Raw genomic sequence first — 27,256 nt, forward strand, 5'->3', positions numbered from 1 at the left:
CGCGCACCGGCTCCTCAGCGTTGTTTTATTCCGTCCAGGAGCCTGCGCTGTTATGTTATCCCGTGGCCAGGCACACTTAGCGCTGCCCGTCTTCTGGCATCATTTGGTGTCTGGATGGCTGCGCCTGTGCGGCCGCGCTGGCAGAGAGCCCGCCTCGCAGTGTCTTCTGATTTAATCCCACTGGGGGCCTGGGATCCATGGACATGCGCAGTGCATATCTGAACCTCCACCTCTCACTCATCTCCCTATGGCTTCTTCAGACTGTGCGGTGTCACGGCCGTGGCATGCTGTTAGGGACCAGCTGACACCGAACAGTCTGAAGAAGCCATAGGGAAATGAGTGAGAGGTGGAGGTTCAGATATGCACTGCGCATGTCCATGGATCCCAGGCCCCCAGTGGGATTAAATCAGAAGACACTGCGAGGCGGGCTCTCTGCCAGCGCGGCCGCACAGGCGCAGCCATCCAGACACCAAATGATGCCAGAAGACGGGCAGCGCTAAGTGTGCCTGGCCACGGGATAACATAACAGCGCAGGCTCCTGGACGGAATAAAACAACGCTGAGGAGCCGGTGCGCGGCGCCGGGGGGGTAGGAATGACGGCTGGGCTGCGTCACATTACGAAGGAAAGTCCCACCTCCGGGACGGTTTTACGGTATCAGTGGACACATTTTATAAGTGTTAAGTTCTGCGTGTGCAAGGAGCTAAACAAAAATAGCTACCTTTTCCTTGGGCAGCATTACTGCTGCACAAGGTGGCTCTTTCAGTAACAAACGCCTTGGGGGGGGGGGGACAGATTCCCTTACATTTCAGTTGTTGTGTCAGCGTGGCGGTCGCATGACACATTGCCGGCTACACAGCTGGGGATCAGCTGACGTTACTGAAACCCAATAACACTGGGTCGTATGTTTTGACTGTGCAGACGGCACGTCTGAGCCTCAACTGGCGGTGTTGGAGCCCAGGAATTTAAGTTCAGGTGGTAGAAAGATGAACACAACAGGAGACCTGGATAACGTATACAGTGACCTAATTATTCAATCAGGAGGAGGAGTGGCAAATTCCGGCGATATCCAGGCCTTGTTCATTTTCAGGAAAGTAAGCCGGTCAACGTTATCGGAGGATAGTCGCATGCGACGGTCAGTTAGTACACCACCTGCAGCACTAAAGACACGTTCCGATAATACACTGGCCGCAGGGCAAGACAGCACCTCCAATGCATACTGGCTTAGCTCTGGCCATGTATCCAGCTTTGAGACCCAAAACTTGAAAGGGGAAGAGCCGTCTGGGAGTACAGCAAGAGGGCAAGACATGTAGTCTGTCACCATCTGACGGAACCGTTGCCTCCTGCTGACTGGAGCCGTCTGTGATGGTGTAGACTTTTGTGGCGGGCACAGAAAACTGTGCCACAGTTCGGCCATACTGGTCTTGCCTTGGGCAGAGGCACTGCTTCTGCTCCCTCTTTGTGCAGAGCCTCCACCACGGCCTGGACGCACTGAGCTGCTTTGTAATGCACTAGCAGCACTTCTCTCAGTTGGAATGGAGAAGATGATGGAATTGACCAGTGTGTCTTGGTACTCCCGCATTTTTCGCTCCCGGTTCAACGGTGTGATGAGGCTTTCTACGTTGTCCCGGTAGCGAGGATCGAGGAGGGTGAACACCCAATAATCAGACATGTTGAGAATGTGGGCGATGCGGCGGTCGTTTCTCAGGCACTGCAGCATGTAATCCACCATGTGCTGCAGACTGCCAACTGCCCAAGAAACGCTGTCCCCTGCTGGAGGCGTGATCTCTGCCCGCTCGTCATCACCCCACCCTCGCTGTACACACTGAGTACTGGACAATTGTGTAACTCCCTCCTCTGGACGGATGTCTTCCTCCTCCATTGACTCCTCCTCATCCTCCTCACAAACGGTCCCCTGCCTACGCGTTTGTGAGGAACCACGTGGCGCTGACTGTCCAGAAGATGATGGAAATGGTGAATCCTCATCCTCCACCTCTTCCACAACATCATCCCTTAGCGCTTGCAGTGATTTTTCAAGCAGGCAGATAAGGGGGACAGTCATGCTGACTAGTGCATCATCTGCACTCGCCATCCGCGTGGAATAATCAAAGGGACGCAAAACCTGGCAGACGTCATTCATAGTGGCCCACTCTGTGGTTGTGAAGTCTGTACGGCGCTGACTGCGACTTTTTTGCGCCTGAAGCAGCTGGTACTCCATTACAGCTTGCTGCTGCTCACACAACCGCTCCAACATATGTAACGTGGAATTCCACCTGGTAGGTAGGTCACATATGATGCGATGTTCCGGCAGGCGGTGTCGGCGCTGCAGAGCCGCAATGCGCGCTTTTGCCGTGCTGGAACGCCGCAAGTGAGCACACTCTAGGCGGACCTTGTGCAGCAGTGCATCAAGATCCGGATAGTCCCTCAAAAAGCTCTGCACGACCAAATTGAGCACATGTGCCAGACATGGGATGTGAGTGAGGTTGCCGAGGCCCAGAGCTGCCACCAGATTTCGGCCATTATCACACACTACCATGCCTGGCTGGAGATTCGCTGGCACAAACCACACATCGCTCTCCTGCTTGATGGCATTCCAGAGCTCCTGCGCTGTGTGGCTACGATTCCCCAAGAAAATTAATTTCAAGACGGCCTGTTGACGTTTGGCCACGGCTGTGCTCATGTCGGTCGTAACAGGTACACGTTCATCACGGGTCCATGTGGAGGTGGACTGTGACGGCTCCTGCAGCGATGATTCTGAGGAACTGGTGTAAGAGGAGGAGTCAATGCGTACAGAATGGATTCCTGCAATCCTTGGAGTGGGCAGGACACGTCCTGCGCCACTCGCACGGTCTGTACCCGGCTCAACGACATTAACCCAATGGGCAGTGAGGGAAAGGTATCGCCCCTGTCCATGTTGACTGGTCCACGCATCGGTGGTGAGGTGGACCTTGCTACTGACGGCGTTCAGTAGCGCGTGTTTTATGTGTCCCTCCACATGCTTCTGCAGGGCAGGGACGGCTTGCCTGCTGAAGTAAAAGCGGCTGGGCACATTGTACTGTGGGACTGCCAATGACATCAAGTCACGGAAGCTGTCAGTCTCCACCAGCCTGAATGACAGCATTTCCAGTGACAGAAGTTTGGCAATGCCTGCAGTCAGAGCCTGTGCTCGTGGGTGGTTTGACGAGAAAGGCCGCCTTTTCTCCCATGCCTGTACTACCGATGGCTGTAGACTGGGCTGGGAGTGTGTGGATGACTGGGAAAGTGGCGCTGCGGGTGGAATTACAGCGGGTCTCTGGACAACAGGGGCAGAGGTTCTTCCACGGCGATCCTGGGAGGACGCCGAACCAGCTGCGTGTGAGGTAGAGGAAGAGGCAACACGAGCTGAAGAGGTGGTAGCTGCCGCTGTTGGTTGGCCTACCTCTTCAGTGTGTTTTTCTAACTCCGCCGGGTGCCTGTTGCGCACATGTTTCCACATGTTGGAGGTATTGAGGTTGCTGACATTTTTCCCTCTTTTGACTTTTTGATGACACACGTTGCATCTGACATAGCAAATGTCATCTGCAACTGTGTCAAAAAAGGACCAGGCACTGCAAGTCTTGGGAGCGCCCTTTTTGGCTTTTGGAAGAGACATGCTCCTAACGGGTGCCAAAGCGGAGGCTGCAGGATCCGCAGTCTTCCCCCTCCCTCTCCCTCTTTGGGCCGTACGGGGAATCTCTTCCTCAGAGCTGCTCCCACCACCTTCCTGTCCCTCACGCCAAGATGGGTCGAGGACCTCATCATCTACACTACCCTCTGCCCCCAACTGCTCCTCCTGGGTAGTCTCAGCAGCAGAGCACGCACCAGTAAGTGGCACCTGAGTGTCATCATCAGCTGATGCGGCCTGCGATGTGGTGACCGGAGCCACTGGCCCACCCGCCTCTTCAGAGGAAGACAGAAAAAGCTGTTGGGCATCACTGCACCCTGCCTCTTCTTCCATTTCTCCAATGCTGCTTGGCTGGCCCCCTGTTTCCAAGCCAAGAGATTCAGAGAACAGAAGTAGAGACGGCTCCTGTCCTGGGCTCTCTGTCTGCCTGGGCAATTTGGCAGGTGGTGAAGAGACAGATGGCTGCTCTCCAGTGCTCTGTGTCTGAGAGGATGTGGCACTAATGGAAGTTGATGCATTAGCTGCCATCCATCCGACAACAGCTTCAATTTGTTCTTCACGCAGCAGCGGTGTACGGCGCTCGGACACAAAGCTTCGCATGAACGACTGTTGCCTGGTGAAAGTGGGTGCTGATGAGTCACCGGTGCCCGCAGCAGGCACAGAATCCCCACGTCCCCTCCCTGCTCCGCGACGGCTCCCACGCCCCCGTGCCTTACTCACTGCCTTCTTCATCTTGGTTGACTGATAAAGATAAGCAGAAAAGTACTAACGGATTTGTGTGCTTATTCCTGAGCAACTCCTCCTAACAGGTATAAGAAGCACTAATTATCTAAAGTGTGGACTAGACTTTAATATGAGCTAATGTGGCCTACAGAAATGTAAAGTGGTGTAACTGGTGTGTTTGGTGAACTTTATTATTTATTTATTTTTTGGGGGCTGAACTGACAACAGATAGAGCTGCAGTCACACGGAGACCGTGCAGACAGACGTAAACGGCGCTACAAGGCCCAAAAACCCTCCTCTACTTTATCCTATGTAGTGTTTTTCCACAAATTAGCTGGAGACGGGTGGAAAGACACTAATAGGATTTTTTTGAATAAATTAGCAGCAGACTACACTATTTGGAAAAAAAAGAAAATTGATTTGGCGGTATGACGCAGTGAAAAACCCTGAGCTGGAGACAACCAGGCTATAGCTGCTCACAGATTACAGGGCGAGCTGCAGTCACACGGAGACCGTGCAGACAGCCGTAAACGGCGCTGCAAGGCCCAAAAACCCTCCTCTACTTTATCCTATGTAGTGTTTTTCCACAAATTAGCTGGAGACGGGTGGAAAGACACTAATAGGATTTTTTTAAATTAATTAGCAGCAGACTACACTACTTTGAAAAAAAAGAAAATTGATTTGGCAGTATGACGCAGTGAAAAACCCTGAGCTGGAGACAACCAGGCTATAGCTGCTCACAGATTACAGGGCGAGCTGCAGTCACACGGAGACCGTGCAGACAGCCGTAAACGGCGCTGCAAGGCCCAAAAACCCTCCTCTACTTTATCCTATGTAGTGTTTTTCCACAAATTAGCTGGAGACGGGTGGAAAGACACTAATAGGATTTTTTTAAATTAATTAGCAGCAGACTACACTACTTTGAAAAAAAAGAAAATTGATTTGGCGGTATGACGCAGTGAAAAACCCTGAGCTGGAGACAACCAGGCTACAGCTGCTCACAGATTACAGGGCGAGCTGCAGTCACACGGAGACCGTGCAGACAGCCGTAAACGGCGCTGCAAGGCCCAAAAACCCTCCTCTACTTTATCCTATGTAGTGTTTTTCCACAAATTAGCTGGAGACGGGTGGAAAGACACTAATAGGATTTTTTAAAATTAATTAGCAGCAGACTACACTACTTTGAAAAAAAAGAAAATTGATTTGGCGGTATGACGCAGTGAAAAACCCTGAGCTGGAGACAACCAGGCTACAGCTGCTCACAGATTACAGGGCGAGCTGCAGTCACACGGAGACCGTGCAGACAGCCGTAAACGGCGCTGCAAGGCCCAAAAACCCTCCTCTACTTTATCCTATGTAGTGTTTTTCCACAAATTAGCTGGAGACGGGTGGAAAGACACTAATAGGATTTTTTTGAATAAATTAGCAGCAGACTACACTACTTGGGAAAAAAAAAAAAAAAAGGAACAGTATGAGGCAATGAACCACCCTCCCTGAACTGAATACAACCAACTATGGATGGCCTATGTGGCTGCACTCAGACTGGAGACTGGGCTGCACTCACACACACACACACACAGACCCTGCAGATCGCTGTGAAAACAGCGCTACAAGGCAAAAGCAAGGTGAATAGTAGGTGAACACAGCGGTTGCTAAATTAGCCTTTGGAAAGCACAAAGAAGCAAATCGCTATCTCTAAACTGTCCCTCAGTCAGCAAACAGCGTCCTGTCACTAACTGAATTCACAGCAGAGTGATCGCAAAATGGCGCCAGCGACTTTTAAACTGCATCATGACATCATTACACCAGCCAATCACAGCCTTGCCAGTAGTTTCATGCCCTCCATGCTAAACAGGATGTGCCCACACTTGGAATCAATCTCATTGGCTGAATTTCTGCTTTTTGAATCTTAGAACTTCCGATTCCGGTATCCGATACGCGGCAAGTATCGGAATCCCGGTATCGGAATTCCGATACCGCAAGTATCGGCCGATACCCGATACTTGCGGTATCGGAATGCTCAACACTAATCCTCAGACAAATGGCCAAACGGAGCGAACCAATCAGACCTTGGAAACCTATTTGAGATGCTTCGTGTCTGCTGATCAGGATGATTGGGCGACCTTTTTGCCGTTGGCCGAGTTTGCCCTTAATAATCGGGCTAGTTCGGCTACCTTGGTTTCGCCTTTCTTTTGTAACTTTGGTTTTCATCCTCGTTTTTCTTCGGGGCAGCTTGAGCCTTCTGACTGTCCTGGTGTGGATTCTGTGGTGGACAGGTTGCAGCAAATTTGGACTCATGTGGTGGACAATTTGACGTTGTCTCAGGAAAAGGCTCAACGTTTTGCTAACCGTCGTCGGTGTGTTGGTCCCCGGCTTTGTGTTGGGGATTTGGTCTGGTTGTCTTCTCGTCATGTTCCTATGAAGGTTTCGTCCCCTAAGTTCAAGCCTCGCTTTATTGGGCCTTATAAGATTTCTGAAATTATCAATCCGGTGTCTTTTCGTTTGGCCCTTCCAGCTTCTTTTTCCATTCATAATGTGTTCCATAGATCCTTGTTGCGGAGATATGTGGTACCTATGGTTCCCTCCGTTGATCCTCCTGCTCCGGTGTTGGTTGAGGGGGAATTAGAATATGTGGTGGAGAAGATTTTGGATTCTCGTTTTTCGAGGCGGAAGCTTCAGTATCTGGTAAAGTGGAAGGGTTATGGCCAGTAGGATAATTCTTGGGTTGTTGCCTCCGATGTTCATGCTGCCGATCTGGTTCGTGCTTTCCATTTGGCTCGTCCTGATCGGCCTGGGAGCTCTGGTGAGGGTTCGGTAACCCCTCCTCAAGGGGGGGGGTACTGTTGTGAATTCCGTTCTGGAGCTCCCTCCTGTGGTTGCTAATGGTATTTTTGTGAGTTCTGCCCTTGGGCTCCCTCTGGTGGTTTCGAGTGGAACTGCTGCTCCTTTAGGTAGCTGTAGCAGCTGCCTTCACTAATCGCCTTGCCTGGGTTTGTTATTTAAACCTGCTCTGGGCTTTAGTTCATGCCAGCTGTCAATGTTCTTGGTTGGATTTGGTTCTCTCCTTGGATTTCTCATATGGCCTGTCCTTGTCAGCAAAAGATAAGTTTTTGCTAGTTCTTGTTTGTCCATTTGCTTGGACTCTATTGCTCTGCAAATATGTCTCTTTTTGTCCAGCTTGTCATTATGTAATATTCAGGCTAGCTGGAAGCTCTGGGAAAGCAGATTTGCCCCTCCACACCGTGAGTCGGTGTGGAGTTCATTTTTGTAAACTCTGCGTGGATTTTGTAGTTTTTAATACTGACCGCACAGTATCCTTTTCTCTCTGTCTATCAAGTTTAGTATTGGCCTCCTTTGCTGAAATCTGATTTCATTTCTGTGTACGTCATTTCCCTCTCCACTCACAGTCAATATTTGTGGGGGGCTGTCTTTCCTTTTGGGGTTTTCTCTGAGGCAAGATAGCTTTCTATTTCCTTCTTTAGGGGTAGTTAGTTCTTAGGCTGTGAAGAGGTGTCTAGGGAGAGTCAGGAACATCCCACGGCTATTACTAGTGTTGTTGTTAGGATTAGGGACTGCGGTCAGTAGAGATACTACCTTCTCAGAGCTCGTTCCATGTTGCGTTTTAGCCACCAGGTCATATCAGTGTGGCCTCTTAACCACCAGGTCATAACAACACCGGTTCTCGGGTGACGACTATGCCTTACGTGCTTTATAAACGGTATTGGGAGGACACTGATATTACTCGTGGCCCCGATGATGATTTCACCATAATAGCCAGTAATGGTCAGCCGTTGCCACAAGTGGGGTATAAAGAGGTCACCATCAAGGTGGGGCGGGTGAAATTGAAGGCCCAAGGGATTGTGATTGTTGATATTGATCGCCGAGAATGTAATCCCATGATGACTATCGGTACTAATGTTATAGAAAATTGTCTTGCAGAAGTTATTGTTTTGTTGCAACAGGTAGCAGAAACCGCTGGCCACAGTGAACAACGTGCCCTGCAAAAAGAAATCAGAGCTCTGATGCAGAGACAGCAGGTAGAGCTGACTGGTTGTGAGATTGGTCGCGTCACTGTGAGTGATTCAAACCCCATCGCGATACCCCCCAGGAGTGAGATGTTAATATGGTGTCGGGCAGCCATAGGCCTCAGGGGTAAAGACTACCAGGCCTTGGTAGAACCCGTATATTCGGACAATAGGCCTACTATCCTGACAGCCTGGGGGGTGGTCGACGTCCGCCAGGGGAGGTTGCCCGTACGTGTCCTCAATTGTGGGGAGGAAGAGGTCCACCTCACCAAGTATGCCACGCTCGCCAAACTATTCGCTGTCAATAATAGTGTGATACAGACACCTGGACCCTTGGTCCCGTCAAACGAGGCGGAGGACAACGGTTCTGCAGGGCACTCGAAAGATTGGTGTCGGGAATTGCATGTGGGCACTGACTCCACCCCATCCCATCAGAAACAGGGGGCCTACAGGGTGGTTCACGAGTACGAGCAGGTATTCAGCAAACACCCCTTAGATTTTGGACAGGTGAAAGGGATCCAACATCACATCCCCACGGGAGATCACCGACCCATAAAAGAGAGATATCGCCCTGTACCCCCAGCTCATTACTAGTGTGCCAAGGACATGTTGCGAGAAATGAAGGAGGCTGGGGTGGTGAGAGACAGTTGTAGCCCCTGGGCAGCTCCATTTGTCCTTGTTAAAAAGAAGAATGGTACAATGAGGATGTGTGTTGATTACAGGCAGTTGAATCGCATTACACATAAGGACGCATACCCACTGCCCAGGATAGAGGAGTCTCTGGCTGCCTTAAAATCTGCTAACTACTTCTCTACCTTAGATCTCACTAGTGGGTACTGGCAGGTTCCCGTGGCGGAGGCGGACAAAGAGAAGACGGCCTTCACGACACCGATGGGTCTCTGCGAATTTAACTACATGCCCTTCGGATTGTGCAATGCCCCGGGGACGTTCCAGAGGATGATGGAGTGCTGCCTGGGGCACAAGAACTTTGAAACCGTACTGCTGTATTTGGATGATGTCATTGTCTTCTCTAAGACCTACGAAGACTATCTGAAGCACCTGGCTGCGGTGTTTGAAGCCCTGTCCAACTTTGGCTTAAAGGTGAAACCGTCCAAATGTCATCTGCTGAAACCTAAAGTGCAGTACCTGGGCCATGTGGTGAGCGCTGAAGGAGTGGCCCCAGACCCCGACAAGGTCACGGTGATCCAGGACTGGCCAAAGCCCAGCAACCTCCACGAAGTCCGGCAGTTCCTCGGGCTGGTAGGCTATTACCGGAGGTTCATTAAGGACTTCACCAAGAAGGCCGCGCCCTTGCAAGACCTGTTGGTGGGTCAATCAAAGAAGGGGAGGAACACCCCATTTGATTGGAACGAGGGGCTGGAAGGATCCTTCACTTGCTTAAAGTCGGCACTGACGGGAGAAGAGGTACTGGCCTACCCTGAATACAACCAACCGTTTGTGCTGTACAGGGCCGGTTTTAGGCAAAGTGGGGCCCTAGGCAAAAGTTTAAAATGGGGCCCCAAATGCTAACATATTGCACCAACAGAAACATTTTGGTTGTAGCTACATGCGCTGATTTCAGGCCACTAGACGAGCGTGATCAACAATATTGAAGTCATTCGCCACTTGTTTCTAGCCTCTTTACACTGGCTGGGGAGAGAATGATCACTAGTAAATCAATCTGTCCCCATACAGTATCATCTTAGCAGAATATCTGCAGTTTTAACTGGGCGATGTGCTGATGAGAACAATGATTTTTGTTCCGGCATATACTGTACATACATACACCGTACATACACATACCGTACATACACAGACATACACCTTACATGCATACACACATACAGTTATATACACTGATAGTATACACATACCGTACATACATATACCATACATACACACAAATACACATACATACACCGTACGTACACACAGATACACATACATATACCATCATACATACACATACCGTACATGCACACATGCATATACCGTACATTCACACAAATGCCGTACACATATACCGTACATACACACAGATACACACATATACCGTACATACACAGATACAGTTATATACATATAGTACACACATACTGTACATACATATAAAATACACCCAAATGCACATACCGTACATACATACATATACCGTACATGCATACACACACATATACCGAACATACAGATACACATACACGTACCGTACATACACACATACAGTATATACACATAGTATACACATACCGTACACACATATACATATACTGTATGTACATGCACATAAACATACATATATACCATATATCCATACAAATTTATTTCACATACACAGATACACACATACTGTACATGCATACACACACAGCCATACAACTATACCATATACATACACACATATACTGTACATACACAGATACACACAGATAGAAACATACACACAGATGCACACATGCATATACATACATACATACTAATCTTGTATAGGTGATCAGATGAGCCCTGCAGGTCAGTTCAGCTGGAGAAGGCTGCAGACCCCACTGTGGGGGATGGGGCACAGAGCAGACAGCACCTGATGATAAATTCCCAGTAAGGGAGGAAAAGACTCAAATTCAAAAAGTTCCATGACTAAAATTATAAAGAGATAAGTTATAAAGAGCACTATAACTGCACATTACTTTTCAGGTCACTTCACAGCATACATTTTGCTGCCATGCTGCCCCTGCAGTGAGCTCCTCCCCCATCTCTGCTCTGTGAGGAGACGCTGCAGCCTGCTCTGAACAGAACAGTGGAGGGAGCAGAAGACCCCCTGTAAGTCCTGCACTTCCTCCACTGCTGTCCCTATGTGCTGTGCAGCCGGGGCCCCTGACTGTAGGCGACTCAGGCGAGTACTCACGATTGGGACGCTCCATGCAGGGGGACAGACGGCAGCCAGTGAGCGCTCTCCTCAGTCTGGTCACTGTGAGGTAAGGAAAGCGTTCATTGGCCAGCGTCTTTCCCTGCATGACACGCCCCCTTTTTGATCTCCTGCACTTCGCGCCCCGCTCTCTCCCCAACACTCAGTGTTCCATGATTACAGGAGGGGGTGAGAGGGGCCCGACCCTGCATGATACCGGGCCTGCCTGCAGGGGCCCCCCTCCACCTCTGGGCCCTGGAGCAGTGCCATCAACAGTATGTCTGCCCCTGGCTGGGGGCCCCTAGGGCAGCGGGGGCCCCAGGCAGCTGCCTAGTCTGCCTGCCCCTAACGCCGGCCCTGGTGCTGTACACAGATGCCAGCAATGTAGGATTGGGGGCCGTGCTGTCCCAGGTCCAGAAAGGCAAGGAGAGGGTAATCGCTTACGCCAGTAGGAAGCTTCGTCCCACGGAAAGGAACCCTGACAACTACAGTTCCTTTAAACTGGAATTCCTTGCCATCGTCTGGGCAGTGACAGAGAGGTTCAAACACTACCTGGCCTCAGCGAAATTCACTGTCTTCACGGATAACAATCCGCTGACGCACTTGGATACCGCCAAACTCGGGGCCTTGGAACAGCGGTGGATGGCCCGGCTGTCCAACTACGACTTCACTATCAAGTACCGGGCAGGACGCAAGAATGCAAATGCCGATGCCTTGTTCCGAATGCCCAATTTGCCAGAAACGGAGGAAGACCCGGAGGCACTTGAAGAGGTGGAGCTGCCTGCATTCCATCACCCCAAAGTCACTCAGAACTCCCATCATGTGAAGAACAGGCACAAGAACCAACCGGATGCCACGCCGAATACCCTGCCCTATCCCGGATGGGCGGAGACCCAGGATGGTGACCCCGCGGTCCGTCGGGTGAAAGAGCTCTTGACGCAGGCAGGGTTGCATTCCGGCCCAGATGATCCACAGGAGACCCAACAGCTGTGGAAGGGGAGAAGAAAACTGTTTATCCATGATGGCAAGCTGTGCCGGAGAAGCATCAACCCACGTACTCACGAATTGGTATGGCAGATAGTAGTGCCAAGGCGAGATGCGCCCATGGTTCTGGGAGCCTACCACGATGGAGCCGGACACTTTGGATGGAAGAAGCTGGAGAGGCTACTCCGAGGGAGGTTCTATTGGATTGGTATGAAGAGAGCCATTGAGAAGTGGTGTCGAGAGTGCGGCCCATGTAGCCTACGCAGGAAGGACCGTGGCAGCCAACGGGCACCCTTGCAGCCTATCATCACCAAGCGGCCGCTCGAACTGGTCGCGCTGGATCATGTGAAGCTGACAACTAGCCGGTCAGGCTATGTCTACGCTCTTACTATCATGGATCACTACTCCAGATTTTTGGTGGTTGTGCCTGTCAAGGATCTAACGGCCAGGACGGCCGCCAAGGCCTTCCAGCAGTACTTTTGTAGGCCCCATGGCTACCCGGAGAAGGTACTGACCGATCAGGGACCAGCATTCGAAGCGGAAGTGTTCCAAGAGTTCTGCCAACTGTACGGGTGTGAGAAGATCAGAACCACACCGTACCATCCCCAAACCAATGGGATGTGCGAAAAGATGGACCAGGTGGTCATCCACTTACTAAAGACCTTGCCCGTAGAGGAACGGAGCCTGTGGCCAACGAAGTTGCCTGACTTGGTGGACATATACAATCACATCCCAGTAAATTCCACCAACTGCACTCCAGCGTACCTGATGCGAGGAAGGTCTAGCAAGTTACCCGTTGATCTGGACATGGGGGTCCTAACCCCCGAAGATACCTCGCCGGATGCCGATTGGGATACCGAGAGGCAGCAAAGGTACCGCAAGGTACAGGAGTGCGTAGAAAGAAGCCTTGCTCAGGCCAGGCAAAAACAGGAAAGGGACTACAACCAGCATGCCCCTGCGATTCCCTTGCCACCTGGTGAGCACGTACTCAAACGAAAGAGGAGGCTACACAAACTCGACGACCAATGGGAAGCGGAACCGTATACTGTCCTGCCATCCGATTTCGACAACACGAAGGTTTGCCTCATCAGCAAGGATGGTGGGGAGACTTCGACGGTGATATCCAGGGACCACCTTAAAGCCTGCCCTGATAAGCTGAGAGGGAGGGAAATGGATCCAGGAACCTCCCCACCTGTAGAAAAGGAGAAGATGATCCACACTGTCCTTGGTGATTTTCCCCAGTCCTGGACTCAGATAAATCAGGCCATCGTGGTACCTGTCCTAACGTTCCACCAGCCGAATCCACCAAAACCAATGGTGGTACCAGATCATCCGGCCCCGCAACCTCCACAAGCCCTACCTGAAGATGCCGTGCCGACCGTTGAACTGGCAGATCCTCCCCCTGCTATCGGCGAACCTGCCGTACCCACTGTTGATAGCAGCAGCCCTGAGAGTTCCAGCCTGCCAGTGCTACCCAGACTCACTAGAAGTGTAGCTAGAAGACAGTGCACTACATCAGCGGTAGCAAGCATAGCGGGCCCTGCTAGGCCAATAGCAACCCCTGCGCTGCGAAGGTCCACACGCAGCACTCAGAATCAAACTCCCCTCCGCTACAAAACTTGGAGGTATTAGTGAGGGCTGCTATTTAGTTGAAAATGTTTGTGTGCATATCTTTTGTTACAGGTTTTAAAATGGACAACGGAGTAATGGACAGTGAATTGCTCCAAAAACTTCTAAAAGGGGGACCCCTTTGTTTACCCGGGGTCCCCGCTGTTTCAACCACTGAACTGAGAGTCATAAACTGTGCATGACCTAACTTTCGCAACGTTCAAGAGTCCTCACCTCCCATAAAGGGAAGCACTGTTATGTTTCATTGTTTATGATATTTCAAAATTTTGTGTGTTTTCTGTTAACATGTATTGTTGTTCTTGTTTTTCCCAGTCCGGGAGTACTGGATTTAACCGGGGGGGAGTGCAGCACCCCAGAGTCCTGGTTGTTGCAGTAATGTCGCTCTGCCACTAAGGGGAGTGATGTTACGTCTGATTGCATTAAAGGAGTCCACCTGACCAGGTAACACTCACACTACACTTCACACTCCGGCCACCAGGGGGAGTGGTTCTATCTAGTAGGCCACTCCTCACACTCTGGTAAAACTGGGGGTTGGACAGGAAGACGAGGAGAAGTAACTGGGAAGAGCTAGAGAGAGGACCTGTCAGGGATGGGATCCTGACAGATTCCTAAGAAAGGACAAAAAGTGAGAAAACTGGAATACAGCAAAGAGGCGATAGGACCAGAAGGAGTCGTGCTGAAAGATCGAGGCAACATCCTTCTGAGGCGCAAACAGTCGGTGGCCGGAACGCCGAGAAAGTAAGAGACCTTAAGCATTACTTCAAACCACGGCAGGACAGCCAATTATAGGTTGGCTGTCTCACCAAAATCACCTAAGCAGACAACGGAGGCGGCTGTGGGAGAGGGGCGACTGTAGGGTCCCGGAAGAACTCCAGGCCTACCCCGTCATACGGGTGCGTCCTAACCACATCATCTGGGGGGACGGAGAGAACGAACATCAGAGACAGACAGAATCAGTTGTGAGGACTATCCTGGGGTGTTCAGCAGGGAAGGACTACAACACACAGGCGCTAGAAGGTAGACACTGATTCCCACCTGCAAAGGGAACTCCGGATGTGCCGTTGGACCGGCCGGTCTCAGCCAGCCCTGTTAACAGTGTTCTGGATTGGGTCCCTCCAAACCTTCAGTAAAAAGGTAAAGAGACTGCAACCTGGTGTCCTTGTTATTTACTGCGACCGGCATCACACCACCACAGCATCACTCTCCACCTTCATTGTACGCCCCTCAGCAGGGTCACGGGCCGGGTCTAGCCACCGTGACAACCCCAGAGCAGAGACTCAGAGGCCCGGTACCGGGTACCCCTCGGCCCTGCGGCAGTGGGGGTGCTACAGCTACTTTGAAGAACCTAGAATATAAGACATAATTTCAGTTGTTTCACACTTTTTTGTTAAGTATATAATTCCACATGTGTTAATTCATAGTTTTGATGCCTTCAGTGTGAATTTATAATTTTCATAGTCATGAAAATACAGACAAATCTTTAAATGAGAAGGTGTGTCCAAACTTTTGCTCTGCATTGTATGTCAGCAATGACTACGGCCCTGGCTCCCCTAACAGCTGTATCAACACCATCAGTCTGTGGTGCATTCCATTGATTTATCTGATCAGTGTTTCCCAAACTTCAGTTCTTACGGCCCCCAGCATGTCATGTTTTCAGGATTTCTTTAGTATTACACAGGTGATAGAATTATTATTGAGGCATCAGATATGGCCACAGGTTCTCTCACCGGTGCAATACTAAAGAAATCCTGAAAACATGATATGTTGGAGGGGCCGTGAAAACTGGGTTTGGGAAACAATTATCTGGACCAAAGGCTTTGAGGATACACCTCACCAGTCGAAACAGTGATAACACAGTGATGAAAGGCACCACAATAAAAGAAAAAAGTGATCCGCACCGCTAGAACCACAATAGCCTAGTTTGCCAGCTCGGTATTTAATACTTCTGCAGGCATGTAACCTGAAACGTCGGGCGCTCACCGAGAGGAAACCCAGTAATATACAAGCCCTGTAGAAGCGCAACAGTGCGAAACGGCCGTCGTCACTCGCATACTCCATCTCCCATTCTCCCGTTGAAGATGTTTTAACCGTTTGTGTTTTCTAGCATGAATTTTCTAGACTGGTGAGTGCCACCTCTGCTTTCTACATACTTGGACTTACAATGATGAAAGGTCATCTAGAAGAGGAGGAACTGTATGTCTTATTTAGGGGTGTATCAGTCATCAACACTAATTTTGGCAGCATTGTTCCTGATTTTTGTATCACTAATAAATGATACTGAGCTGGAAGGTCTTTGGGCAGCAGTATTTCTTTAATATATCCACCTGCAAATATAATGATCTGACTAAAGTGATACAATAATGTGGTTGCATCCTAAAATTACAGATCTAGTAAGGCAATTTGACCTAGGGGTAAGAAGTGAAGTACAATACGTCAAATAGGAAAGAGTCGGTACCCCGCACACATTTGTAGAGACAGAACTCAATATTTTTCCCATTCAGACGCACTATTATCCTAATTTATCTTAAATGTCGCCGTGAGAGTCATGATTGATGTTCTTATTCACATCCGATTACACAAAGCTCTCGGATGAATGGGAGAATTACTAAACTTTCCTCCTGATGATGAAGAGCCTTAGCACCGACTGAGTCACCCACGTTATATAGAGGCAGGTCTGAATGGCCTTTAATGTGTTAATGAACGATAATCGCTTTGTCCATTAGGACGCTTTGTGTTAAGACAATAAGCTGATGATGATGCGATGATGGAGGGCAGAGGAGTTATTTCACTGAAATGCAGAAAATATTGACAATAAAACACATTCTGTAACTCTTCCAATACCAGGATTTAAGCACTAAACGCTCTACTCACAGCATAGCAGAAGTCAAGGATCAAGAAGGAGAGGCTTGCAACCTTGTCTTGGGTCTATGAAGGGAACAGAAAGCTTCAAGTGAGAGCAGGAAGAACTACCCAAGCCTCCATCATGTCTCCTACTTTACAGTCACTAGTGACCTCCGGAGCTTTTCTTCGTGCTATCGCCTCCTCTTCTTAGAGAGAATGTGCTCTATAGTACTATTAAACGGGTATTTTTTTTTTTAAACTTAGGACTAGAGATAAGAGGATCAATTTTCGGAGGATCGAGTTCAAAGTAAAATTTCCTGAAATTCACAGTTTTATGCAACTCAAACATTTTGAGATTTGATTTGCAATTGCCAAAAAATAAAAACTTGCCCAACACCATTCCCACCAATGCTGAAGCAAAGTGGGCTAAAATAATTTTGCATTGTCGTGCTGATATCCCCTTAATGCCCTGCAGCTATGAAATTTTACAGATTATCACACTTTGAACAGTGGAGGTCATAATCTCAGCCCTCACAGATCACTGGCTCCCAGCGAAGCACAGATTGTATGGCAGAGTCATTTTTTTTATCTCCATCTTCACTGGAAAGCCACTTTTTTCTGTAGACTATAACCTCTTATGGTCAGCAAAACCCTCATCTTCTGTAGAGTGTAAACTCTTGTGACCAGTGGGGTCCTCTGTCTCTGTCCTGTAGAGAGTAAGCTCTTATGGTCAGCTGGGTCCTCTCTCTCTCCTGTAGAGTGTAAGCTCTTATAGTCAGCGGAGTCCTCTCTCTCTCCTGTAGAGTGTAAGCTCTTATGGTCAGCGGAGTCCTCTCCCTCTCCTGTAGAGTGTAAGCTCTTATGGTCAGTGGGGTCCTCTCTCTCCTGTAGAGTGTAAGCTCTTATGGTCAGTGGGGTCCTCTCTCTCTCTCCTGTAGAGTGTAAGCTCTTATGGTCAGTGGGGTCCTCTCTCTCCTGTAGAGTGTAAACTCTTATGGTCAGCGGAGTCCTCTCTCTCTCCTGTAGAGTGTAAGCTCTTATGGTCAGCAGGTTCCTCTCTCTCTTCTGTAGAGTGTAAGCTCTTATGGTCAGTGGGGTCCTCTCTCTCTTCTGTAGAGTGTAAGCTCTTATGGTCAGTGAGCTCCTCTCCTACAGAGTGTAACCTCTTATGGTCAGTGGGGTCCTCTCTCTCCTGTAGAGTGTAAGTTCTTATGGTCAGTGGGGTCCTCTCTCCATCTCCTGTAGAGTGTGAGCTCTTATGGTCAGCGGGGTCCTCTCTCTCTTCTGTAGAGTGTAAGCTCTTATGGTCAGTGGGGTCCTCTCTCCTGTAGAGTGTAAGCTCTTATGGTCAGCGGGGTCCTCTCTCTCCTGTAGAGTGTAAGCTCTTATGGTCAGTGGGGTCCTCTCTCTCCTGTAGAGTATAAGCTCTTATGGTCAGTGGGGTCCTCTCTCTCCTGTAGAGTATAAGCTCTTATGGTCAGTGGGGTCCTCTCTCTCCTGTAGAGTATAAGCTCTTATGGTCAGTGGGGTCCTCTCTCTCCTGTAGAGTATAAGCTCTTATGGTCAGTGGGGTCCTCTCTCTCCTGTAGAGCGTAAGCTCTTATAGTCAGTGCGGTCCTCTCTCTCCTGTACAGTGTAAGCTCTTATGGTCAGTGGGGTCCTCTCTCTCCTGTAGAGTATAAGCTCTTATGGTCAGTGGGGTCCTCTCTCTCCTGTAGAGTATAAGCTCTTATGGTCAGTGGGGTCCTCTCTCTCCTGTAGAGTATAAGCTCTTATGGTCAGTGGGGTCCTCTCTCTCCTGTAGAGTATAAGCTCTTATGGTCAGTGGGGTCCTCTCTCTCCTGTAGAGTGTAAGCTCTTATGATCAGTGGGGTCCTCTCTCTCCTGTAGAGTGTAAGCTCTTATAGTCAGTGCGGTCCTCTCTCTCCTGTACAGTGTAAGCTCTTATGGTCAGTGGGGTCCTCTCTCTCCTGTAGAGTGTAACCTCTTATGGTCAGTGGGGTCCTCTCTCTCCTGTAGAGTGTAAGCTCTTATGATCATCTTTACCAGCACATGTCAGCTGTTTAGGCACATCGGGGGCTCTGCAAACACGACATGGCGTCCGCTAGCTATTCCAGCCAATTTTGCACTCCATAAGTCCAATGAAGCTCCTTCCCTTCCAAGCTCTGCCATGTACACAGTAATTTTCCACTATATATGAGACATTGGTGTACTGAGGAGAAATTTTACAACAAATTGTACTGTTTATTTTCCCTTGTTACCAGTATGAAAATGCAAAACTTGGGGCTAAAGCTAAATTTTTGTGGGAAAAAAACAACATTTTCTTTATTTCCTTCCAAATTGCTTTAATTCCTGTGAAGCACCTGAAGTTTTAATTAACTTATTACATGTTATATCGAGCACCTTGAGGGGTACCATTTTTAAAATGGTGTCACTTTTGGGTATTTTCTGTCACATAGGCCCCTCATAGTCACATCAAATGTGATGTGGTCCCTTAAAAAAATTGGTTTTGTAAATTTTGTTGTAAAAGCAAGAAAGTGCTGATCAACTTTTAACCCTTCTAACTTCATAACAAAAATAATGTTTCAAAAATGATGCTGATGTTAAGTAGATATGTGGGAAATCATATTTCTTAACTATTTTGTGTGGTATAACTATCTGGTTTCAGTGCATGAAAATGATGTTTAAAACATTTTCAAAATTGTTCCCAAAATTCCGATATTTTCACAAATAAAAGCAAAAAACAGAACTAAATTTACCACTAACATAAAGTACAATGTGAAGCGTTCCAGGGTTATAATGTCATAAAGTGACAGTGTTCAGAATTGTAAAATTTGGCCGATTTAGGAAGGCGAAAACAGGCAGGGGGTGAAGGGGTTAAATCCTCCTATAAACTAGTCGGGAACTTTTTGTTTTATGCGGAGATCGTGATATCTTTATATCCATTTCTCATGGTTCGCAGTAACTACCATACATGATCTGTTTTCTAGGACAGAGAAACGGAAAGAATATTTTTCCACTCTGATAATTGTCAGAAAATTTCCATTAAACGAAAGACTAAGAACCAAGTAAAAGCCATGAAATCAACCATACAAATAAAATCACAACTTATTATAAACCCTAAATAAAATAAAAGAAACAGAGCAACACACAAACCTTTCACCTGCTTATAACAGAACTAGATGGTGGCCCGATTTGAACGCATCGGGTACTCTAGAATATGTATGTAGTTTATTTATGAAGATTTAAGAATAATGCAACGAATACACAGGATTCGGCCGGTCGGCCGGGCACGACTAATCAGCGAAGCGTGGTTCAAATCCCGCTCCAATTTTTGCCGGACTGCGCCTGTCGGTGATTGGTCGAGCCTGACCAATCAGTGAAGCCAGGGCCGGCTCCAGGTTTTTGAGGGCCCCGGGCGAAAGAGTCTCAGTGGGCCCCCCCTTTTAACACATACCACGATTCATGATGCACAAATACAGCAGAGAAATATAGCACAGCCAAGTAGCATATAACACAGCCCACGTAGTATATAACACAGCCCACATAGTATATAGCACAGCCCACGTAGCATATAGCACAGCCACGTAGTATATAACACAGCCACGTAGTATATTGCACAGCCCACGTAGCATATAACAGCCCACGTAGTCTATAGCACAGCCACCTAGTATGTAACACAGCTACATAGTATATAGCACAGCCACATAGCATATAACACAGCCCACATAGTATATAATACAGCCCACGTAGCATATAACACAGCCACATAGTATATAGCACAGCCACTTAGCATATAACACAGCCACATAGTATATTACACAGCCACATAGTATATTGCATAGCTCACATAGCATATAACACAGCCCACGTAGTATATAGCACAGCCACATAGTATATACCACAGCCACATAGTATATAGCACAGCCATGTAGTATATAGCACAGCCACATAGTATATAACACAGCCACGTAGTATATAGCACAGCCATGTAGTATATAATACAGCCATTTAGTATATTGCACAGCCACATAGTTTATTGCACAGCCATGTAGTATATAACATAGCTCACATAATATACACTCACCGGCCACTTTATTAGGTACACCATGCTAGTAACGGGTTGGACCCCCTTTTGCCTTCAGAACTGCCTCAATTCTTCGTGGCATAGATTCAACAAGGTGCTGGAAGCATTCCTCAGAGATTTTGGTCCATATTGACATGATGGCATCACACAGTTGCCGCAGATTTGTCGGCTGCACATCCCAAAGATGCTCCATACAAGGCAGGATGGATCCATGCTTTCATGTTGTTTACGCCAAATTCTGACCCTACCATCCGAATGTCGCAGCAGAAATCGAGACTCATCAGACCAAGCAACGTTTTTCCAATCTTCTACTGTCCAATTTCGATGAGCTTGTACAAATTGTAGCCTCAGTTTCCTGTTCTTAGCTGAAAGGAGTGGTACCCGGTGTGGTCTTCTGCTGCTGTAGCCCATCTGCCTCAAAGTTCGATGCACTGTGCGTTCAGAGATGCTCTTAGGCCTACCTTGGTTGTAACGGGTGGCGATTTGAGTCACTGTTGCCTTTCTATCAGCTCGAACCAGTCTGCCCATTCTCCTCTGACCTCTGGCATCAACAAGGCATTTCCGCCCACAGAACTGCCGCTCACTGGATTTTTTTTCTTTTTCGGACCATTCTCTGTAAACCCTAGAGATGGTTGTGCGTGAAAATCCCAGTAGATCAGCAGTTTCTGAAATACTCAGACCAGCCCTTCTGGCACCAACAACCATGCCACGTTCAAAGGCACTCAAATCACCTTTCTTCCCCATACTGATGCTCGGTTTGAACTGCAGGAGATTGTCTTGACCATGTCTACATGCCTAAATGCACTGAGTTGCCGCCATGTGATTGGCTGATTAGAAATTAAGTGTTAACAAGAAGTTGGACAGGTGTACCTAATAAAGTGGCCAGTGAGTGTATAACACAGCCCACGTAGTATATAACACAGCCAACGTAGTATGTAGCACAGCCCACGTAGTATTTAACACAGCCCCCGTAGTATATAACACAGCCCACGTAGTATTTAGCACAGCCCACGCAGTATATAACACAGCCCACATAGTATATAACACAGCCCACTTAGTACATAGCACAGCCCACTTAGTATACACTGTGTTCCCAATTATTATGCAAATTGGATTTAAGTGTCATAAAGATTTAATTGTTTTGTTTTTCAAATAAACTCATGGATGGTATTGTGTCTCAGGGCTCAATGGATCACTGAAATCAATCTTAGGGTACTGTCACACAGTACCATTTTGATCGCTACGACGGCACGATCCGTGACGTCGCAGCGATCGTATGAATATCGCTCCAGCGTCGTAGACTGCGGTCACACGTTGCAATCACGGCGCTGGAGCGATGCCGAAGTCCCCGGTAACCAGGGTAAACATCGGGTAACTAAGCGCAGGGCCGCGCTTAGTAACCCGATGTTTACCGTGGTTACCAGCATAAACGTAAAAAAAACAAACAGTACATACTTACATTCCGGTGTCTGTCCCCGGCGTTCTCCTTCTCTCCACTGTGTAAAAGCGCCATAGCCGGCAAGCACAGCGGTGACGTCAGACGTCACGGCTGTGCTCGCTTTCCGGCTGGCAGACGCTCACACAGTGGAGAGAAGCTGAGACGCTGGAGGACAGACACCGGAATGTAAGTATGTACTGTTTGTTTTTTTACGTTTACGCTGGTAACCACGGTAAACATCGGGTTACTAAGCGCGGCCCTGCGCTTAGTTACCCGATGTTTACCCTGGTTACAAGCGAACACATCGCTGGATCGCTGTCACACACAACGATCCAGCGATGTCAGCGGGTGATCAAGCGACGAAAGAAAGTTCCACACGATCTGCTACGACGTACGATTCTCAGCAGGATCCCTGATCGCTGCTGCGTGTCAGACACTGCGATATCGTAACGATATCGCTAGAACGTCACGAATCGTACCGTCGTAGCGATCAAAATGGTACTGTGTGACAGTACCCTTAAACACATGTGATAATTGGTTTTCCAGGTGCTTCTAATTAAAGGAAAATTACTTAAAAATGATGTTCCACATTATTAAGCAGGTCACAGTTTTCAAGTAACATGGGAAAGAAAAAGGATCTCTCTTCTGCTGAAAAGCATCAAATAGTGAATGCCTTGGTGAAGGGATGAAAACATCAGAAATTTTCCAAAAACGTAAGTGTGATCATCGTACTGTTAAGAGATTTGTGGCTGTATCTGAGCACAAATAAGTTTGTGCTGATAAAGGCATAATGAGGAAGATTTCTGCCAGGCAAGTTCATCGGATTAAGAGAGCAGCTGCTAAAAAGCCATTACAAAGCAGCAAACAGATATTTGAAGCTGCTGGTGCCTCTGGAGTCCCTCGAACCTCAAGGTGTAGGCTCCTTCAAAGGCTTGCTGTGGTGCATAAACTTGCTATTCGGCCACCCTTAAACAGTGTTCACAAGCAGAAATGGTTGTATTGGGCCCACACATACATGAAGACTAATTTCCAAACAGTCTTGTTTACTGATAAGTGTTGAGCAACTCTGGATGGTCCAGATGGATGGAGTAGTGGAAGGTTGGTGGATGGCACCATGTCCCAACAAGGCTGCAACGTCAGCAAGGAGGTGGAGGAGTCATGTTTTGGGTTGGAATCATGGGAAACAGCAGGTAAGGCCCTTTAAGGTTCCTGAAGGTGTGAAAATGACCTCTGCAAAGTATATAGAGTTTCTGACTGACAACTTTCTTCTATGGTCTAAAAAGCAGAAATGTGCCTTCAGGAGCAAAATCATCTTCATGCTGACAATGCCCCATCTCATGCTGCAAAGAAAACCGCTGAGTCATTGGCTGCTATGGGCATAAAAGGAAATAAACTCATGGTGTGGCCACCATCTTCCCCTGTCCTCAACCCTATAGAGAACCTTTGGAGTATCATCAAGCAAAAGATCTATGAGGGTGGGGGGCAGTTCACATCCAAACAGCAGCTCTGGGAGTCTATTCTGACTTCATGCAAAGAAATACAAGCAGAAACTCTCCAAAAACTCACAAGTTCAATGGATGCAAGAATTGTGAAGGTGACATCAAAGAAGGGTCCTGTGTTAACATGTAACTTGGTCTGTTAGGATGTTTTGGCATTAAATAGCTTTTTTGTTCAGTGAATGTGACCTCCTAATGCTGCAAATTCCACAAATGAGCATTTTCAGGTCTTTAAAACATATCAAATGTTTAGAAATTCTACTGTGCCTAATAATTTGGAACAGTGCATTGTGAGGTTTTATTCATTTTGGAGACTATACTGTTATCATTGGGAGATTTCTTCAATAAAATTCGATGTATAATCTAACGGGTGATGACTTTTATTAGACTGACTGTCATTTGCACCAACCATTTAGGGAAATATGATAAAAATGTAATTTGCATAATAATTTGGAACATAGTGTATAGTACAGCCCACAGTTGACGGGGCGGGACTTCTGACGTCATTCTGATTGACAGCCAGATCCCTGTTGCCTAACTGGCAGAATGACGTCGGAAGTCAGCAGAGGCAGCCGAATCCCTGGTAGGTGCGGTTTCTGTGCCAGAGTTGACAGGTGCCACGTGCAACTGGCAGTTAAGATGCAATTACCTGCCTGCTGGTGCTTAAGCATATTTTTTTATATTTTTTGTTTTCCATAAAGTCCCGGATATACCCTTTAATAGCACCAGTTTAGTGTGCATAAATAGTTCTACATACTGTACAGTGGGGAAAATAAGTATTTGATACATGGTTGATTTTGCAAGTTTTCCCACCTACAGTACAAAGAAAGGAGACGTCTGTAATTTTTATCGTAGGTACACTTCACCTATGAGAGACAGAGTATTAAAAAAAATCCATTGGATGATTTTCTCATAATTAATTTGCATTTTATTGCATGAAATAAGTATGTGATTTAGTAGAAAAACAAAACGTAATTGGTACAGAAACCTTTGTTTGTAATTACAGAGGTTAAATGTTTCCTCTAGTTCTTAGGTACCTGGCTGTTTGTTTCGGGTCATTGTCATGCTGGAAGACCCATCCACGGCCCATCTTCAGTGCTCTTACTGAGGTAAGGAGGTTGTTGGCCAAAATCTTGCTGTACATGACCCCATCCATCTTCCCGTCAATACCATGCAGTCATCCCCACCCAAAGTATGATGTTTCCCACACCATGCTTCACGGTTGGGATGGTGTTCTTGGGGTTCTGCTCAAACATGGCGAGTGGAGTTGATGCCAAAAAGTTCTATTTTGGTTTCATCTGACCACATGACCCTCTCCCATGCCTCCTCTAGATCATCCAACTTCAAATGGGCCTGGACATGTGCTGGTGTGAGTAGGGGACCCTTGCAGGATTTTAATCCATGACGGCTTAGTGTGCTACTAAAGGTAATATTTGAGACTGTGGTCCCAACTCTCTTCAGGTAATTGACCAGCTCCTCCCGTATAGCTCTAGGCTGATTCCTGACCTTTCTCAGAATCATCCTTACCCCATGAGGTGAGATCTTGGTATGGAGCTCCAGACTGAGGAAGGTTGACAGTCATCTTGTGTTTCTTCCAGTTTCTAATACTTGTGCCAACAGTCGTTGCCTTCTCACAAAGCTGGTTGCCTATTGTCCTGTAGTCCATCCAAGCCTTGTGCAGGTCTGCAATTTGGTCACTGGTGTCCTTAGACAGCTCTTTAGTCTTGGCCATCGTGGAGAGGTTGCAGTGTGATTGATTGTGTAGACAGATGTATTTAATCAAGTAATGAGATCAAACAGGTGCAATTAATACAGTTAATGAGTGCAGAGTAGATGAGGCTTCTTAAAGAAAATCTAACAGGTCTACGAGATCCAGAACTCCTGCTGGTTGGTCGGTGATCCAATACTTATTTAATGCAATAAAATGCTATTTAATTATGCAAAAATCCTAAAATGTGATTTTCTGTGTTTTATTGTTATACTCGATCTCTCACAGGTGACGTGTACCTACGATATAAATTACAGCCTTCGCCATTCTCTGTAGGTGGTAAAGCCTGCAAAATCAGCAGTGTATCAAATATTTATTTTCCCCATTGTATATTAATGGTTTTGTTGCTGGATTAATGGAAAAGGAAAAGGAAATCACTCCACTGTTTTTTTTACAGCGATTTTAAGTGCTGGTGTTAATGAAATGTTAACTTTGTGTTGTGAATTTTAGGTTTTTATTCTTTATTTCTTTTTTATTTCTTTTTCTCACATTAAACATATTGCGTATAGAAGAAAGCTATTTTTGGTCTTTCCTTTTATTTCCTGAACACCATATTATTAATTTCTACTCAGTTATATAGCGCCATAATATTGCACAACGTTTTACAGACATCATCATCACTCTCTCCATTGGGGCTCACAATCTAAATTCCCTATCAGTATGTCTTCGGAATCTGGGAGTAAACCGGAGAATCGGGAGGAAACCCACGCAAATATAGAGAACGTATAACCTCCTTGCAGATGTTGTCCTTGGTGGGATTTGAACCCAGGACCCCAGCGCTGTAAGGCCATCATACAGCATGGGGTCTACTAAGGGGGCTGAGGAGGGCAATTCATTTTCCTTAGGGGCCACATGACAGACATTGACTGTTGTGGAGCCAAACCAACAGGCTGAAATTAATTCTGATCAATATTAATTTTTTACATATTAATTATAATTGTTTTATATTACTGTAGTGAGCTGGCCGGCTGTGACTGTTCTATTATCATTGACATAGAATCTGTGACAGACACTGCCCCCATGTGGCCAGAAGTTATACCTATGCCGAATGTGATTACAGAGAAACAAACTGTATTGGCAAAACTTCCCCCTGTTGTGTCATGTGAACAGGAAGGGGAGGGAAAAAGAGAGCCCGGGAAACTGTTGTGTGCAGAGAGAGGTCTGTGTGTGCTGGCGTCCTCCTGTAGATGCGATATAGAAGATTGCCTGGATGACCTCTCTCTCTTGGAAGCTGACATCCAGATTGTTCCCAGCTCCCACACTGCGGAGCACTCAACAGTGACATCTTCACAGATCCTGGAGCCCATGAACTGTAAGCGGGTCCTCTGTTGAGAGGCCGAACATTCCACCCTTACCTGCTGAACCCCAAGGACTACAGTCTGGACCTGAGAGACGGAGTTTTGTTTAATCCCTGTTGTTTTCTCTTCGGCTGGAGCGTCCCCCTGCAGTGACAGACAGGCCTGCGACGTGGGAAGATAACCTCCTGGAGCAAAGGAACTGGTAACGTGTGGATAGGGAAAGTGAGGGACAGTTTGTTATTACACGTTATCTCTGTGAATAGGCATATTTTGTATTGTCTATTATTGTGTTCCGCTGTGTTAAGGAAAATGTATAACAGTAAAGATACGTTTGTTAAAATGGAATCTGAGTGTGGAAGTTTTGCTGGGCCAGATCATGGATATACATGGGCGACCTTGCCCTCGGTCACTTCATCTGGCGTAGTCGGCA

Source organism: Ranitomeya variabilis, chromosome 1 (genome assembly GCF_051348905.1).
Source record: "Ranitomeya variabilis isolate aRanVar5 chromosome 1, aRanVar5.hap1, whole genome shotgun sequence".
NCBI lineage: Eukaryota > Metazoa > Chordata > Amphibia > Anura > Dendrobatidae > Ranitomeya > Ranitomeya variabilis.